Source organism: Triturus cristatus, chromosome 5_2 (genome assembly GCF_964204655.1).
Source record: "Triturus cristatus chromosome 5_2, aTriCri1.1, whole genome shotgun sequence".
NCBI lineage: Eukaryota > Metazoa > Chordata > Amphibia > Caudata > Salamandridae > Triturus > Triturus cristatus.
Genome location: NC_140588.1, coordinates 619,426,790 through 619,442,226, shown reverse-complemented (window position 1 = coordinate 619,442,226; position 15,437 = coordinate 619,426,790). Strand labels below are relative to the sequence as shown.

General features: G+C 46.1%; 1 protein-coding gene across 1 annotated transcript in view; it reads left to right on the top strand.

Moving 5' to 3' along the window:
* Positions 1-217: 217 nt before the first annotated feature.
* DRP2 (dystrophin related protein 2) overlaps positions 218-15,437 on the top strand; it is a 955,857-nt gene continuing 940,637 nt past the window's right edge. Inside the window, exon 1 of the mRNA XM_085607714.1 lies at positions 218-384. The gene's annotated coding sequence lies outside the window, so the exon portion shown is untranslated. The remainder of the gene's footprint in view (positions 385-15,437) is intronic.

The following is a 15,437-nucleotide window of genomic DNA, read 5'->3' as shown; positions in this document are numbered from 1 at the left end:
CCTTCCGTAGTCAGACCTGGACCTCTCCTCTCCTTCACTCACCCTTCCCCTCACAGCTGCACACAGACTGAGGACCGAGAGGCGGCTGCGCCCCCGCCTCCCTCTCCTCCAGTGTGTTTACACGCATCGCTCCCAGCCCGAGCTCGTGGCAGGTTGAGGCCCTCGCAGCCCCTGCTGCATCCCTTCCAACAGGGTGCTGCTCCCCAGAGGATGGAGTGATGCTGCGACTCCCGCGGATGTGATTGCATAGCAACACTGGAGGAGGCGGGGGAGGCGGACGGAGGGGCGGCACGCGGCGAGCACCGGTGTCACTTCTCTGCTGATTCACGCGGGCTCCTGCCGTCACGTCCCCGGCGCCCCAGACCCGTGCTGACAGGATCACAGGTAGGCCTCGGCGGGAGGGCACCCCCGCGGCACCGCGAAGCTCCTGCTGCACCCCGAGTGCAGGAAACTTGCAGGGGGGAGGACGGGGCAGCCCGGCCGGCGCGCGCCAGACTCCTGGTTATGTCATTACCACAGTTGAACCCACGCTGCGGGGGCCACGGACTCGGCTGTGTGCCTTGCCTGACTGATGCCTCAGCCGTGGCCTCTCTGTTACCCTGTTAATGGCAGAGGCACGTTTTATTAGCAAAGGAGCGTCTCTTTTGGGAGAAGCAGAGTACAATGGCGGGGATGGGTAGCAGTAGAGGCAAAGAGTGACAGGACTCCTCGCAGGCAGATGCGATGAGAATAAATCAGACAGAAACAGGTGTGAATTCAACCCGCCCGTGTTTAACTGTGTGCTTATTTCTAGTCTGTGTTTTTAGCTGTGTGTGCGTGCGACTCGCAGTCCCGTTTGAACTAACCACCTTAGTTTCAGGGAGTGATGAATAAAGATATTTGACATTGTTTTTAACTCCATGCACACCTAGTTGCGGATGTGAGCAGAGAGGCCGTATAGTGTATGGATAGCAATGCGAGGCGCCCTTTCGTTCCTCTTGAGATCGGCATGGCTAGGTTGTAGTGCTATTTGTACTGTGTATTTGTTTAACTCGATCCTTTGGTAAGCACAAAGTATGGTGTTTAAAATATTCTGCAGCAGATCAGACCCCCCCCCCCCCCCACACACACACACAGCCTCCCGTCCTCAGGGGTAGTAAGCGCAATATAAATTCAATTACAATACAATACCGTGTGGGACCGCTCCTTCCAGTAGGCCCCACACTGCCTAGTCTGGGTAGCGGGTTCCAAGCCGTGAGTGGGGCTTTGATACCATCCGTGCCCATGACTTGGGGAAGGCGGCCTCCCTACAGGCAAATCACTGCAAATAAAGAAAGTATGTACCAAGAGAACACGTCTCAACGCAGCCTCATTCAGAGGGTCTTACACTCCACGAGCTCATCTTCTCCCTCCAAACAAGATAAATGAGTCCATTGGACTTCAACGGGGTCCCCTGCTCTGAGAGCCTCCGGGTTGGTCTGGGACAGAGAGTAGAGCCCAGCGCCACAAATAGTGTCTCCCCATTAGTGAATTACATAGGTGAAAAAGTGGCCCATGTTCGCAAACTGGGCCAGCTTTGAGCCTGTAAAAACCTGCTGCGTACGTGTTTTAAGAGGTATGGAAGATTGCATTGATTTGAACTTGCTGCAGGCAATGTATATTTTATTGTGAGGAAAATCAACAGAAAACCCGACTCAGCAGACCATAAAACAGACCCACAAAGAACCCCCAAAACGAGTTCATGCACTGACCTGTGAGACCAACCGGACAGTCCTTCGGGCATTGCTCGGTTACTTTCGTCAGACTGCAAACATTCCATTCCACTCCCTTGATTTCAGTAGGACGAGCCACAATCTCACCCTTCTTTGGGAATCAAAAAGCTGAGACATCAAACCCCAAAGTTCGGGCAGAGCCCGTGAGATGAGACGGGACATTTATGATGTGCGCCCCTGCTGGGCTAGCCCTGCCTCTTTGGTCATGTCTGTCATACATACTTTGCTCCATTAGCAGTGGTGACGTGAAGGTTTGCCTTACATGCATTGCCGCCAGAGACGTTTTAAGGCATGGGCAAAGTGGGCTCTGGCCCAGGGCCCCAGACTTTCAGGTAGGCCCCTTATAAAGCCAGCTCTGTTCTGAGGACAGTCTTGCCCTGACGCCCTTGAATAATTCTTAAACAGATTGTTTCAAATACCGTTTTCCTTTCATTTATTTTTAATGTGGGTGATGTATTTTGCAGAAAAAACACGTCGTGTTAATGTTTCACGCAACATCGATAAAAAAGTTTCTTTTCGATCAAAACAGGACCTCACGTATTCATATGTCACAGAGATCATTTGCAGTATTATTAATGAGCTGCTGCTGTGTTACACTATTCAAAACACACATCACTATCCCTAAAAATTAGATTTAGAATGTGGACCAGTGCGCCTGTGCTCTGACAGTGACCTGGCCAAAGAGGGCATGAAAAAGCTGAAACTGGATTATAAATTCCGAGCTGTTGTGAAAAAGGACACCATAATATAATCTGCCCAGGGTCCCCAAAATCCTTAAACTGTCCCTGATTGCCGCCTCGTTGTGAGCACGTGAAGAACAGCGAGGGACCTATTCACCCCTGTAGGTTTACAGCGGCATTAATGCGAGTTAACCCCAGCCTGTATTTCTCGTCAGGGGCTCGTTTGTAACCGCGTCAGGGCTGCTTATGCCCCGGGCCTTCTTTGAGGTCCCCCCTGACCGGCACACGTAGCAGGAGACTGACCGAGGTGCGCTGTGCATGGGCTGAGCAGAGGCCAGGCTCCTGGAGAGACCTCCAGCCCGTATTCTCTGCCTCTCTCCCGCCCTCTGTCTCTTTCCCAAGCATCTCACAGGCTCCCTCTCCAGCCCTAAGTATTCCATTTGGACCACTCTTTCCCAGGCAGTGTAACCTTCAGTCTCTCGTCTTCAGTGTCGTTCTCTCTCAGGCTGCCACTCCATTCTTCAGCCTCCTCTTCCAGCTGTCCGCCCCCTCTCTATTTTGTCTCCCATCCTGACTCGTTATCTGTCCCAGTCACTCCCTCAGTGTCACTTCTTACCGCCTAACTCTTCTTTCTTCATCTCACTTAATGTCTGTTTCGTCTCTCTCTCTTAATTTTTGCTCTTTCTCTGACACCATCTTGGTCAGCCTTACTCTTTCTTTTCCTCCCTAAGCCTCTCACATTCACAGTCTCTTTTTTTATCTACGTCTATGACTGTGTCTTAGTTTCCCTCACTTTTCCTGACTGATTCTCCGCAGTGAACGTTTTATTTCGTTCTCATGAAGCCTCTCTCTCAGTTCTTCGCGGTTCTTCATTCTCTTTAAGGCCCGCTGTCTGTCCCCCAATTGCTCCTTCTGGTGGTCTCCCAACTCTTTCTTCCCTTTCACCTATCCTCGCCAGTCTCGCTCTTTATTTTGGTTTCCAATTCGGTCTTTTATTCTCTCTTTCTCGCACTCTATCTGCATGTGTGTGTGTATGTATATATATATATATATATATATATATATATATGTCTATCTATTTATATATATATATATAATCAGTTCTTAATATTTAATTCTCATTCTCTCACCGCTCTTTCATTCTTCATTGCTCACCCTCTCCTTTTTTTCTCCCACCGCGTCCATGCCCTCCTCTCATGTTTCTGTGTCTCTCTCTTGCTTCTGCCTCTCTACATGTTTCTGTGCCTCTCCCTTGCTTTGTCTCTCTCCTGTTTCTGTCTCCCTCTTGCACGGGGACAAGCTGTTAAATCAGGAAAGCGCAATGAAGCCAGAGATTCTTCTTGTACTCACTTTCTGCACCTGAAACACACTCTCCCTTCTCATGTCTGGCCTGTCCACGCGCACCCCATTTCACTAATCCCAATACACATACACAAAAGGCCCACATATTTTGTATCCTCCAGGGGCTGTGGACTGCAGATACCACCGTCAATACATATCTTTCTATTTCAGTTATTCTTGTGCAGCAGACAGCATACACACCATGAATGTGTTCACTTTTTTAGAGTCTCTGTTGGGTTGACGTGGGTGTTTATTCTGTGCTTCTGCTCTTACCCAGGGGCAGACCCACAGGCACACACCTAAGTGTACAAAACATTTATTGTGTCGGTATTGTGTCCAAATACGGTTCATACTTCCCTTTCTCAGATCTCCCTGTCTCTGATATGCCTGTTATTTTTACCTGTTAGCCCACTGTTCTTATTCGTATTCTTGCTGCATTGTGGTGTTCTTTGGTATATTCTATTTGAATCGCATTCCCTTTACTTTTAAGTCCTCTTTGTAGCATGCTCTCCGTAGCAGTGGTTTGTATTCCAGGGTCTCACTTTAGCTTTTGTATTTGACACTGCTCTGGTTTTCATGTTAATGCAGTGAGAGCTCTTCCCTCTGCATTTAACTGTTGGGATGTGCTCACCAGTCATTAATCAGGAATCCTGTCTGCTTCTCAAACGAATTCCTACCTGATTTCAGATGGTGTCAGCACCGCAAGAGCAGATCCAAGAGTTGCTGTTCACTGGCAGTACCCTGGTGAATTCCACTCACCAGTTGGAACTGGTTGCTAGCTCTATTGCTGGTTGTTTATTGATATCTATTGAATTGTGTCAGTATAATTAAACAATGCAATGCCCCTTTTGTTTTTTCCACTAATTGTCCATGTCTCAGCTCATAACCATGTTCCAATACCCATATATACCACAACATGATGCCAAAGAAACAATTTGATGATCATTAAACTGAATTACATAACTAAAAGCAGTACAAAAGCGCCAAAAACAAGTGGAAAGAAACTATTGTTGAGATTATTTGTGTCAAATTCTTGCAGATTAAGTTGAGAACTGGAACCATCGAACCAACTCAACTTATTGCATCACATCTTGATCTCCAGAGGAAGGCTGTGGTAAAGCCCAACTTGCCACTCTTTCTGGGTGAGGATTACGTTAGAGATGACATAGTCATTCGGTCTTTATGTGTTCTTAATTTCTTTAATTCGTTTCTTGGCACTACACATGGACTTATTGCAAAACATCCAAAGCGTTTCGCCCACAATTCGGGCTTCTTCAGGGCTCAAAACGTATTATCAATTGCTTAGTATCTCCTTAGCGTACAGGAACAAATCGAAAGCGCATCTATGTTATGCAATGTTTAGCTGGGAATTAGCTGTAGCCCTGTTGTGTGGTTAAAGTTTTTTTGCACTAAAAAGCAACTTTCCAGCTGGCTATTCCATTGCATTTTAAGACTTTTCTGGGAACTTCATGAAACAATTTTCCGTCTATAATGACCAGTTTTTGAACAACAGTATGGATTTATATTTGTGTGGATGGATTTGGAGATATTTGTCTAATCTGTGTTGAAATAAAGTTGTAGACCCTTGGTGCATACCAATAGAAGGCCTGTCTTCAAGCCTTTTCCTTCTTGGTATCTTCTGTTTAAATCCTGGCAATATACTGGGTATGTGTGCTTCACTGACCACCGAAAAATTGATCTTAACTGCTGGGTTAGAGGGGTGTTTGTTGGGGAAAGCCTTGAATATGAAGCAGCATGATCTTGAAGGTGAAGGCTCCTTTCAAGGGGAGTCAATGTGGCTCTTGCCACATGGATGTGATTTGTTGGAACTTTCTCAGTCACTTGATGAGACTTGCTGGTATGTGGAGGGCGGTGTTTAGCAGCGTGGGGTGGATGTCTGTAAGGCTGGTGATCAGAATGGTATTGCTGTGTTGGTGTGGCAGGACAGGGTCTTGGTAATTCTGAATCAATACATCTGGAATGCATAATTAGAGAGTTTTGCTTGATTTTCCCCTGTCATGGTGCTGTTGTATTGAAATTTGAGAGACTCTTGGAGACTATTGAAGAGCTCGGGTGAATTTGCCAAGATTTATAGTAATGAGCCACTACTGTACTTAAGCAAGTTTGTTGTAATTGCCAAACTCTGTTTCCTGGAGTTACGCTTCATGTAGGCTTCAAACATCTAGGTTTGGATGAAGGAGAGAAAATTCTTTAGATGATATTGTTGCTATCAGATGCAATTTTATGCTAGAGTTGTATTTTATTTACCTATAGGTAAATCTTAATGTCGTTTCCAGCCTGGAATACACCGAGAGTTTTTGTACATAGGTAGAGCATACCCAGTGATAGGATGGTACTTTTGGATGTGGTGTGGGCCACTGAAATGCTTTCTGATCCTGAGGGTCTCTATTACATAAAGTGTTCCAGGAGCACAACACGCTTGTCTGCCCACTTTCTGTCCCGCAGGGGCACTTTGGTATTACAGAAGGTGCTGCAGACGCATATGTAGCTACTTCTATAATATACATTATGCTGGCACTATACATGGATTCCCTCATTTGCATTAGGTCGTGGCCCAATGCAAATGAGGGAAGCAGTTTGCCTCTGCACCTTCACTGTACTATGAACACAGGAACAGATGCAAGAGGCAGTCAAAAGACTCACTGACTGTGAGCCACAAAGAGGTGCTGGACAACCAGTAGGCCCCCCAAAGTTGTTGAGAGTTTGCATCCACCGAGTCAGAGGTATGACGTGGAGCAAACAATGACAGCACCAGGGGTGGGTGCAATCCCTCATGCGGAGTTACCAAAAAGCTCTGAGATTCCGCGAGCGGCAGAGTTGTGGTACGTTGCGCTGTTGAGTGTGATTTTTTAGCACTGGGAGCTTGTCCCGTGCTGTAAGATCAGCGCAAACTGGACCCCATGGCATGCCACAGGGTGCTGCTTCTTTCTACCACTTTAGCAGATTTTCTATACGAGTGGCAGCTTTCTCACCATGAGCATCAGCTTTCTCAATGCAAGCAGTAACAACCTACCGCAACTGCCTGCGTTGAGAAATCCCTCTGGGAGGGGGTCTAGTGCTTGATTTTCTTGCTCACCAACTTACTGTTGGTGAGCCACACAGAAGAAAAAATTCCGCCACGCGGTGGTTGGCTGAGTTAATCCAAAACTCTGTGCTCCAAGTGGAACGCAGGGTGGGCAAATCTCTGTGATCTCCATTGTAGGAGAGGAGTTTACCACCCACCTCTAGACAGCACACCGTTTACATAATGCAGGCTAAGGAGTTAATTTTGATAACATGGTATCTGCTTCTCAGACCCACTTATGAAGGATGCTATCAAAGCTCTCATTTGAAGTGAGGATTTTGAGCAAGTCTAGATGATTAATTGTATTGAATGCTAGAATTATAGGGGATTGTCCACCACCTCATTAGTGGTTGTCTCTGTGTTGGACGGTTGACTTAAATCTGACTGATAGCCATCTTTAAAGGCTTTGGTCTCAATTTATGTTTTTGGAAGTTTGTGATTCCGTTTTCGATGATGTAGCTGTGGAAGGGTAGATGGATGATTGAGCAGCAGTTCAAGAGGTTGTCGGGGTCAGGTTTGCCTTTCTTCAATAGAGGATGGACTTGCCCGGTTTTGAGTGTGTCTGGAATGATGCCTTGTGTGAGGGAGATATTGGCAATATATAGCAGTGACTTGAGTACTTCTTATTTTATTAAGAGTGTTTTTATAAAGCGCGAACATGACCCAAAGGATGATGGATTTCACTATTGGGGGTGGGTTCATGCCTTCATAGGATGTGACGTTGAAGAAGTTCAGAGGTTAGCTATATGGTCCATAGTGGTGGTTGTCTGGAGGGCATGAATGTTTACTACAGTGTATTGTGGCATTCCTGATGCGTTTCTTAATCTTATTTTTTTCCTCCTCGATGGAGAGGCTAACAGCACAAAACAAAGTGCTTTGTATATTTTTAACTCTGGCAGCAAAAATGGCTCTCCTTGGTGTGTTTACGTAGATAAACCCGGGCATATTGCAATGCCAACAGGGACTACTATTACCTTTTGTCTTTCACTGTATGCTGCTTCATTGTTCCTGGATATATTTACATTGTAGTGTAAGCAACAGAAGAATTCTTACCACTCACTTCTCTCCACAAGTGATATTACTATTTATGTCTCCCCACTTGCCTGCCTTGAGATCTCAGGCGGGGAAGCAGTATAATGTTGGAACACAAAGTCTATAATGGATAGTGTTGCTTCGAGGGAACGTTTTTGATGTTGTTGTTCGTGAACATCTGTCTTGTACAGGAGAACAATAGCCTTGGATTGTATCAACCATCTTGTGGTACTATATACATTGAACTGAGTCTAGGTTAGAGCCTGAGGGGGTGGGGTGGGGTGGAGGGAGGCACAAGAGATGTGTTCATGTTTAAATACTGTGTTGTTACTAACTTTGTCAGTATTAATGCCGTGATTATGAAATTGCCAATAACAACTTACACTTAAAAAAAAATCTTGTGAACGAACCCCAATGCAATGTTTGCATTATTCGATTTAATTTCTCTTTAAAGAGAATGTGCTTAATTCTTCCTTTCTCTCGTGCCGATGTATTTTTTCAGGGGTACGCTATGTACACGTGCACAGTGTCCCTGGTACGGTATGTACACGTGCACAGTGTCCCTGGACTCGCCCCTTCCCCGTGGCGCCCTGTCAGTCACGCGCCTATAGGCTGGTCTCGAGCCATGGCGCAGTCGGTTTATGGTTCCTCATTGCCATGTTCCGGTTTCACATTTTGGTTTCGCATTATAAAGCACTTCACTGGCCGCTGGATTCCTCACGGATTTATTTTGCCGTTTCGTGAGGCTGATGTGTAATTCAGTGCCTAGTTTACAGGTGGATTCATTTTCAGTTTGCTGTTTTATGCATGCATGCATGCATGCAGTCAGTGCTGCAACTGGAACACAATGACTGTGGGAAACCTAAAATAGGGACACTGCGGAGGTGGAGTTAATGGGGGCGGGCCAGGCAAGGAAGAGTCAGAAAAGATGCATTGTGTGGTAGGCAACCTAACGTCTAAGGTCTGCAATTACATATTAATTATTTGTTATAGACTCTGCTCCAAAGGTAACTGACAATTAGAAAAGCAATATTAAACTGTACTGGCATATTTGACTTTCTTATATAGACCACATTTTACAAAACCCATAACTTTGCTTAACATAAATGCTCGTACCGGATATAAATAAACTTGCATACAGATGTGCACAGCCAAAAGGAAATAAAAGAAGCCCTACACTCATACATAAATGTATGATAAACTGCCTCGTTGTACCTTTTATCCGCCGCTCCATCTGGGGATGAGATGTGAAATTCCTTACCTGTGCCAAGCCCCAAAAACAACCTATTGAAAATGAATTAATTACCTGTCAACCATGCAAATGTCGAGAGCCCGGTCCAGTCCATAAGGAAAGTAATCATGTGTCAATATGAACACCTCTACTTAACAATGCAGCACACCGCCACGCACAAAGAGGAGGAAATGGCCCCATCAACCCCCTGCTGCCAGCCAGCTGCTCAGTAAAATTCACACAATGCGTGTGAGGGACTGCCGTGATTGCCGAGGGAAGCCTGTGTGTCTCTATCGGGGACAGTGGCGGGGGAAGCTGCTGGCACCAGCCAAGAACGCTTTTCCCAAGCAATAATACCCACCGGAACGGGAAGCCTGTGCGTTCCCACAGCGTTCCAGCGCTGGATGTGTGTCAGCCAGTTCAGGAAATGGTAGGCGCACGCTGACGCAGTGTTGATGGTCTCATTTGATGGTGAACTATCCAAGTGACGGGCACTCCAGACTAGAGGAAATTACGACTTTCATAGTGAGGAGGGACTATGCACCCACCTGCGCGAGACTGACGGCCATAACCCTCAGGTTTCAGACTGTCTCTGAGGAGAACTTTCTTACGCTACATGTCTGCAAACATTGTAGTGTTTAAGACGGGCTTTTCATTGACATTTCACTCTGTACATTTATCTGAATAAGGTTTGACTGTACACGGGCAATTTGTAAAAAACAGAAGTGCCGGGGCACTCGTCAGGAGGCAGCTTCGACCTGCCCATTTCTCCTTTTAGCGCTGCTTAAAACAGCAGCAACAAACCCTACAAGTGGGGAAGAGGATGTGACCTAATGGCCAGGGCTGCCCACTTCGGAGCTGGGGAAACAGGTTCGAGTCTTGGCTCAACATCCTTTGATTCTGAGTGAAACACTTAATCTCCCTGTGCCTACCAAAAATGAATGTGTTCTTAAATGGTGCTCAAGCGCTGGTGTTGATGATTAAGTGCTGGTGCTGAGCACCGGCTCAAATTAAGCACTGATTTAGATGTATTTACGTCATGCAACCCTGGCCAGGTAGGTGAGTTAGAAAACCTTTTCTAGGCGCTAAGGGGCACCTTCCTGCACAAAAACTTTCAATTGAGGTGATTTCCTCTTCCAATGTGTGCTTTAGAATGTGGCACGCACTGAAAGAGGAGAAAAACGAAGAGAAATGAAACCATTTCTCCTCGTTGCACCTCGCTATGCCACCCCTAGGTTGACATAGCATTCTGACGCATTTCCAGATTTACGATTTCTCGTAAATCTGGAAATGCATCAGTGGACATGGGTGTTCCCACGCAACACCCATGTCATGCCCCTAACACGCAAAGTGTTGCGTGAACAGGGGCAATATTTACAAGCACAGGTTAAGTCACGCACTGTGACTTTACCTGTTTTTGTAAATATCACTTAGCAGGCTGCGTCACCAGTGTGTCACGCAACGTGATGCACCGGCGGTGCCAGGGGCTTGTAAAACTGCCCCCCTGAGTGCCCATACTACTTGCGGTGGAGGAGCAAATTAAAGCAATAAAGCTTTGCCTGTGCCTCTGTAAGAATCCAGTGACACAGTGTTGAAGTAGAAACTTAGTTTATTCCAGGAAATTGGATCCCATCCACAAACAGGCTGTTACAAAGATCCAAGCCAGGCTCCAACTGACCCCCAAGAAGACTTACATCATAACATTCTCTAGCACCTGGCAACAAGTGCAGAACCTTGGGATGCCACACATCTCCCTTCTTTACAATTAAAAATAACAATATGCTCAAATAAGATTACAATAAGATAAAAATACAAATTAACAATAACAAAAGGGAAAGGTAGAAGAAGATGCATACATCTACTTAACAAAATCCTTTAAGTAGCTTGGAGGAGAAGATACTCTCGAAGTCTTCCGAATGACAAGTGGATCATTAGAGGTGTGATGCAAATCACCAGAAGACTCCTTAGAGGTGTGATCCAACCCACCAGAAGACTCCTTAGAACCACAAATAAAATCCGTACTAACCACTACCACCCTGCTCAAATTCCAAATGCGGTGGTCAGCAGTCTTGATGGCATTGTTAAAAATCTTAATGACCTGAATAGGTTTCAAAAATGCCTCAGACGACCTTCTCTTGCAGGGATTTTTTTATCAAAACCCAATCTCCAACGTTCACAACTGTTTTCTTTACACATTTCTTAACATCATGAAGCTTTTTTCTAGTTTCAATTCTCTTGGACTCAGCCAACCTCCAATCACTCTTTTCATTTTCAATATGTCGATCTGGTTGCATGTCATTCACCCAAGTAGGCGTAACCAAAGTGTTAGCACACCTACCCCTAAACAACTCAAACAGGGTTCTTTTGGTGACAGCATGGGGAGACAACTTATAAATCTCAACTTTTTAAATAAACTTCTGTACGCCAGTCCAAACTTGCAGACTTGGCCATTTCAATAGTTTCTTTGAGCACCCGATTAAACCGCCCAACCAATCCATTGGTCTCTGGGTGATATAATGAAGATTTCTTGTGCTTAATACCATGTCTAGATAAGAATTCTTCCATTTCCCTGGAAACAAACTGCACACCATTATCTGTAAGAATGGTGTTGGGTATGCCCTTCTAGCAATGAGTTTCTCCAAAAATACTTTGACATGTTTTGTTTCAATTCCTCGTGTTATGGCAATTTCTGGCCACCTCGAAAAGAAATCAACAAGAACAACTATGTACCACTCTGTGCCAGAAGAACGGATGGGGCTAACTATGTCTAGACCAACCTCCTTCCATGGACCATCAGGACGCTCCCTTATGACCATGGGCTGCACCTTAGGTTTGGCCACTCTCTCACTCAACGCACATTGTATACAATCCCTAATATTCCGTTCTGCCTGTAAATCCATGCCAGGCCACCAATAAAACAATCTTAATCTTTCTTTTGTCTTAGAAATTCCCTGATGTCCATCTTGTGCAATGAAATTAGTTCTTCCCTAAGAGAACTTGGAGGAATAAGTCTCACCCTACCTTACAAGTAAACCATTTTGTTCTGACAGTTGATCCTTCACAAGCCAAAACTTTTCCACATTTTCATCACCTTTGGGTTTGATTTTCCAACCTGTTTTAATACACTCTAGAACCTTTACTAAAACTTTGTCAGCATACAAGGCTTTCTCCCATCTCTCTTTCTCAATGATGCTTCCCTCAATTTCTTCATCCTGTTCACACTCATCATCAGGGAAGACATCGTCTCTAACAACTACGTGGGATAAAGCATCTGCCACTTTATTCTCTACCCCCGGTAAATACTTTATATCAAAATTGTAATCTTGTAGAGCCACAACCCACTTAGTGATTGTACTGGAGACCGCATCGATGCCCCTTTCTGTAAAAATTTCACACAACGGCTTATGGTCGGTTCTGACCTCAAATACGCCTCCCCACAACACATTTTTCAGTTTCTTTACTGACCAGTACACAGCAAGAGCTTCTCTCTCTACCACTGAATATCGCAACTCAGGACCCCTCAAGCTTCTTGACAAAAAGAGTAGGACTTCATCATGCCCCCGGTCTCTTTGCAGAAGAACAGCTCCTAGACCTTTCAGGCTAGCATCAGTTATCAAGATAGATTTATTCTCTGGGTCAAAACTACTCAATTTAGGTGCCGAACTTAACTTCTCCTTAAGAATGCAAAATTCTCGTTCACAATTTTCGTCCCAAACAAACTCACACCCCTTACACAACAAGGCCCTCATGCGGACACATAATGAGGCACCGTAGATCCGAAGGCAGGCCGAGAGTTAAAGTCTGCAGGTGGGACGGGTTGAAGTTTAAAGGTTCATGGCTGTGGATGCTGAGGTGGTTGGGAGCTGGAAGGGGGTAGGGAGGGGGCGAGGGGCTGAGGATGGTTGGTGATGAATACTGTAATTGGGAGGGATGGACGATGGATTGTCGGTGTAGTTAGTTCCACGAGGGTTTGCGGGGAAGGTAGCTGATTGTGACTTTAGGGGGGAGGGCGGCGAGGTGTAGTAGAGCAGATTGGGAGGCCTTTGGGTGTCTTGGACTAATCTGTTAAATCTGCATGAAGCGTGAGGATCTGGTGTCCCTTTGATCTTCTTCTCAGTACTGCAGAATAAAGGATTTCCCGATGGGCCGGGCCTGGAAATCCAATCTGTTCCCTGAGCTAGAGCCAGGACCTGGCGCGAAAGACAAACATCGCCGTGTTCACAAACAGCAAGTAAGGCCTTCCTTCTGTTTGTGGTTGTCTGCCCCCTCCCCCGACTCTCCCCTCCACGTGCTTGTCGAAGAGGGCAGTGGGGATACGTCACAGATAAAATAGCATTACATTGAATCCGTGGTGCACAGGGGCGCTCAGTTACCACGCCGGTGACCATCACGTCACGCCACCCACGAGTCCACGACCCACCAAAAAAAAGCAGTGTTGGTAATGGCTTATTATTATGACCGTTACTTATGGTTACTGGTGGTGGTGGTGGGTGGCCGGGCACTGGCCTGCTTGCCTTTATTCGATAGGCGGCTTAGGCCTGCTGCTACCTGCACTACGACGTTGTCGGGCCGGGCTAACCACCTCAACCGCTGATGACTCATGGAGGAGTGCATGCAGGTGTGCCGGGGTGCGCATTTTGGAAAAAAATCTACGCACGCTGACTGCCGCACAGCCCTGCCCCCGCAGAAATCCAGCCCCTGCCCAATCTGTGTCCCGCCCACCTGCAAGGATCACCACCTAACTAAAGCAAATTCAAAAATGCGCATCGTGACCGTCACGACTGAATCACTGTGTGGATCTGATCTGCGTATTGGATTCATTCATGGAATAAATAAATTATTAGTCGAATGGTCTGGACCAGTATGTGATGCACCGAGTCAGTGAGGTAATTTAATTTTTTATATTGTCTAGTCTACGGCTAGGCGTACGCCACATTCACATTGCCATATGACGTGCGGATTTGCAGACACTTGGTGTTATGTAGACCCGGCCCTGATAAATATGTGCTGGTGCTAAGCACCGGAAAGCACAGACACAAATTAAGCACTGGGCAATATTTATGAGAAATGAATTGCCAGAGTTTATGAATATCCAGGAAGTCACACCTCATTTTCCTTCCCTCCTTCCACCCACCCCTACGCCTGTTGAAAAGCCAGTAAATCGGCGCCAACTCCACCCTTCACTCCCATTATATACGAATCCGCATTCAGTCATTTGCAGCCTCTGATTATGACACTTTTTCACACCAGAATTTCACTTTTGTGGGCAAACAGTTTCAATGAGCATGATAGATTTTTAAGGGTCCGGATATTTTTAGGTCTCGGGACCATCCGGTCTGCCGAAGGCAGAACCGGAAGTCGAGAGATTTAATGTTTTGGAGAAGAGGGGCTTGAACCCGCCCCTCTTCTCCCCTGTTCTCCATTGGCTGGCCTCTTCAATGCTGGCCAGCCATTGGAGAAGAGGTCCCGTCACTCCGATCATGCCCCGTCCTTTTCGGATCGGGGGGCGTGTTTTTTGCAGAAAGTCTAATTATCTCCTCCAGCCAATGGCTGGAGGAGATAACAGCAAAACACGCCCCCGAATCCGAAAAGGACGCTGCGTTTCTCCGAGGCATTTCTGCTCTGCCTCGGAGAAAGGCGGTGGTGTCTTCCGGTGCCCTCGGCTTGTTCCTCTTTACTTGTTTTTCACTGTACGAGTGCTGCCTGCCTAAAAAAACAGGGCCAGAGTCCCAGACCCTGTAGCATTTTAGAACGAACAAGTAAACGGATCCCCATTGTCTTGTCCTTACCTTTACTGGGGAAAAGCACGGACTATTTCTGAACAATTCATGTAATCCAGGTCAGTTATTTAGCGTCCGTTTATATTTCACGTTTTACTAATCTTGCACTCTTAGTATTCGCTGTTCCCACTAATGTTTCTGTAAATTTTATTTTCCTCTGGCATTACTGTTGAAATGAGCCTCCGAGTGTTTATAAAGACTTCGAGAGCGCGCTCTGGTATTCAGACTCGAGGCAGTGCGAGTTTCGTGCAGTGTCCCTCAGTTGGTCAAAAAGTTGTTCAGAATATAGGGACATCCAATTCTCGGCTTTTTTAGAGTACATTCATCCATTTGCAAAGCACTGTCCAGGCTGGTTATAGGTGCATGTCTTGTGTTGCATCTATATTCATTTACGCTGCCTAAGAACTGGTAGGGTGCCACATTATGCACGCAGCAGTCAGCAGACTGTTTGGGATGTGTACGTGACGAACCATCAAGCTCTTGCCCTGCAGAGGGACCAGAATCTAAAGCAGATGGGAACGGACCAGGAGATTTGAA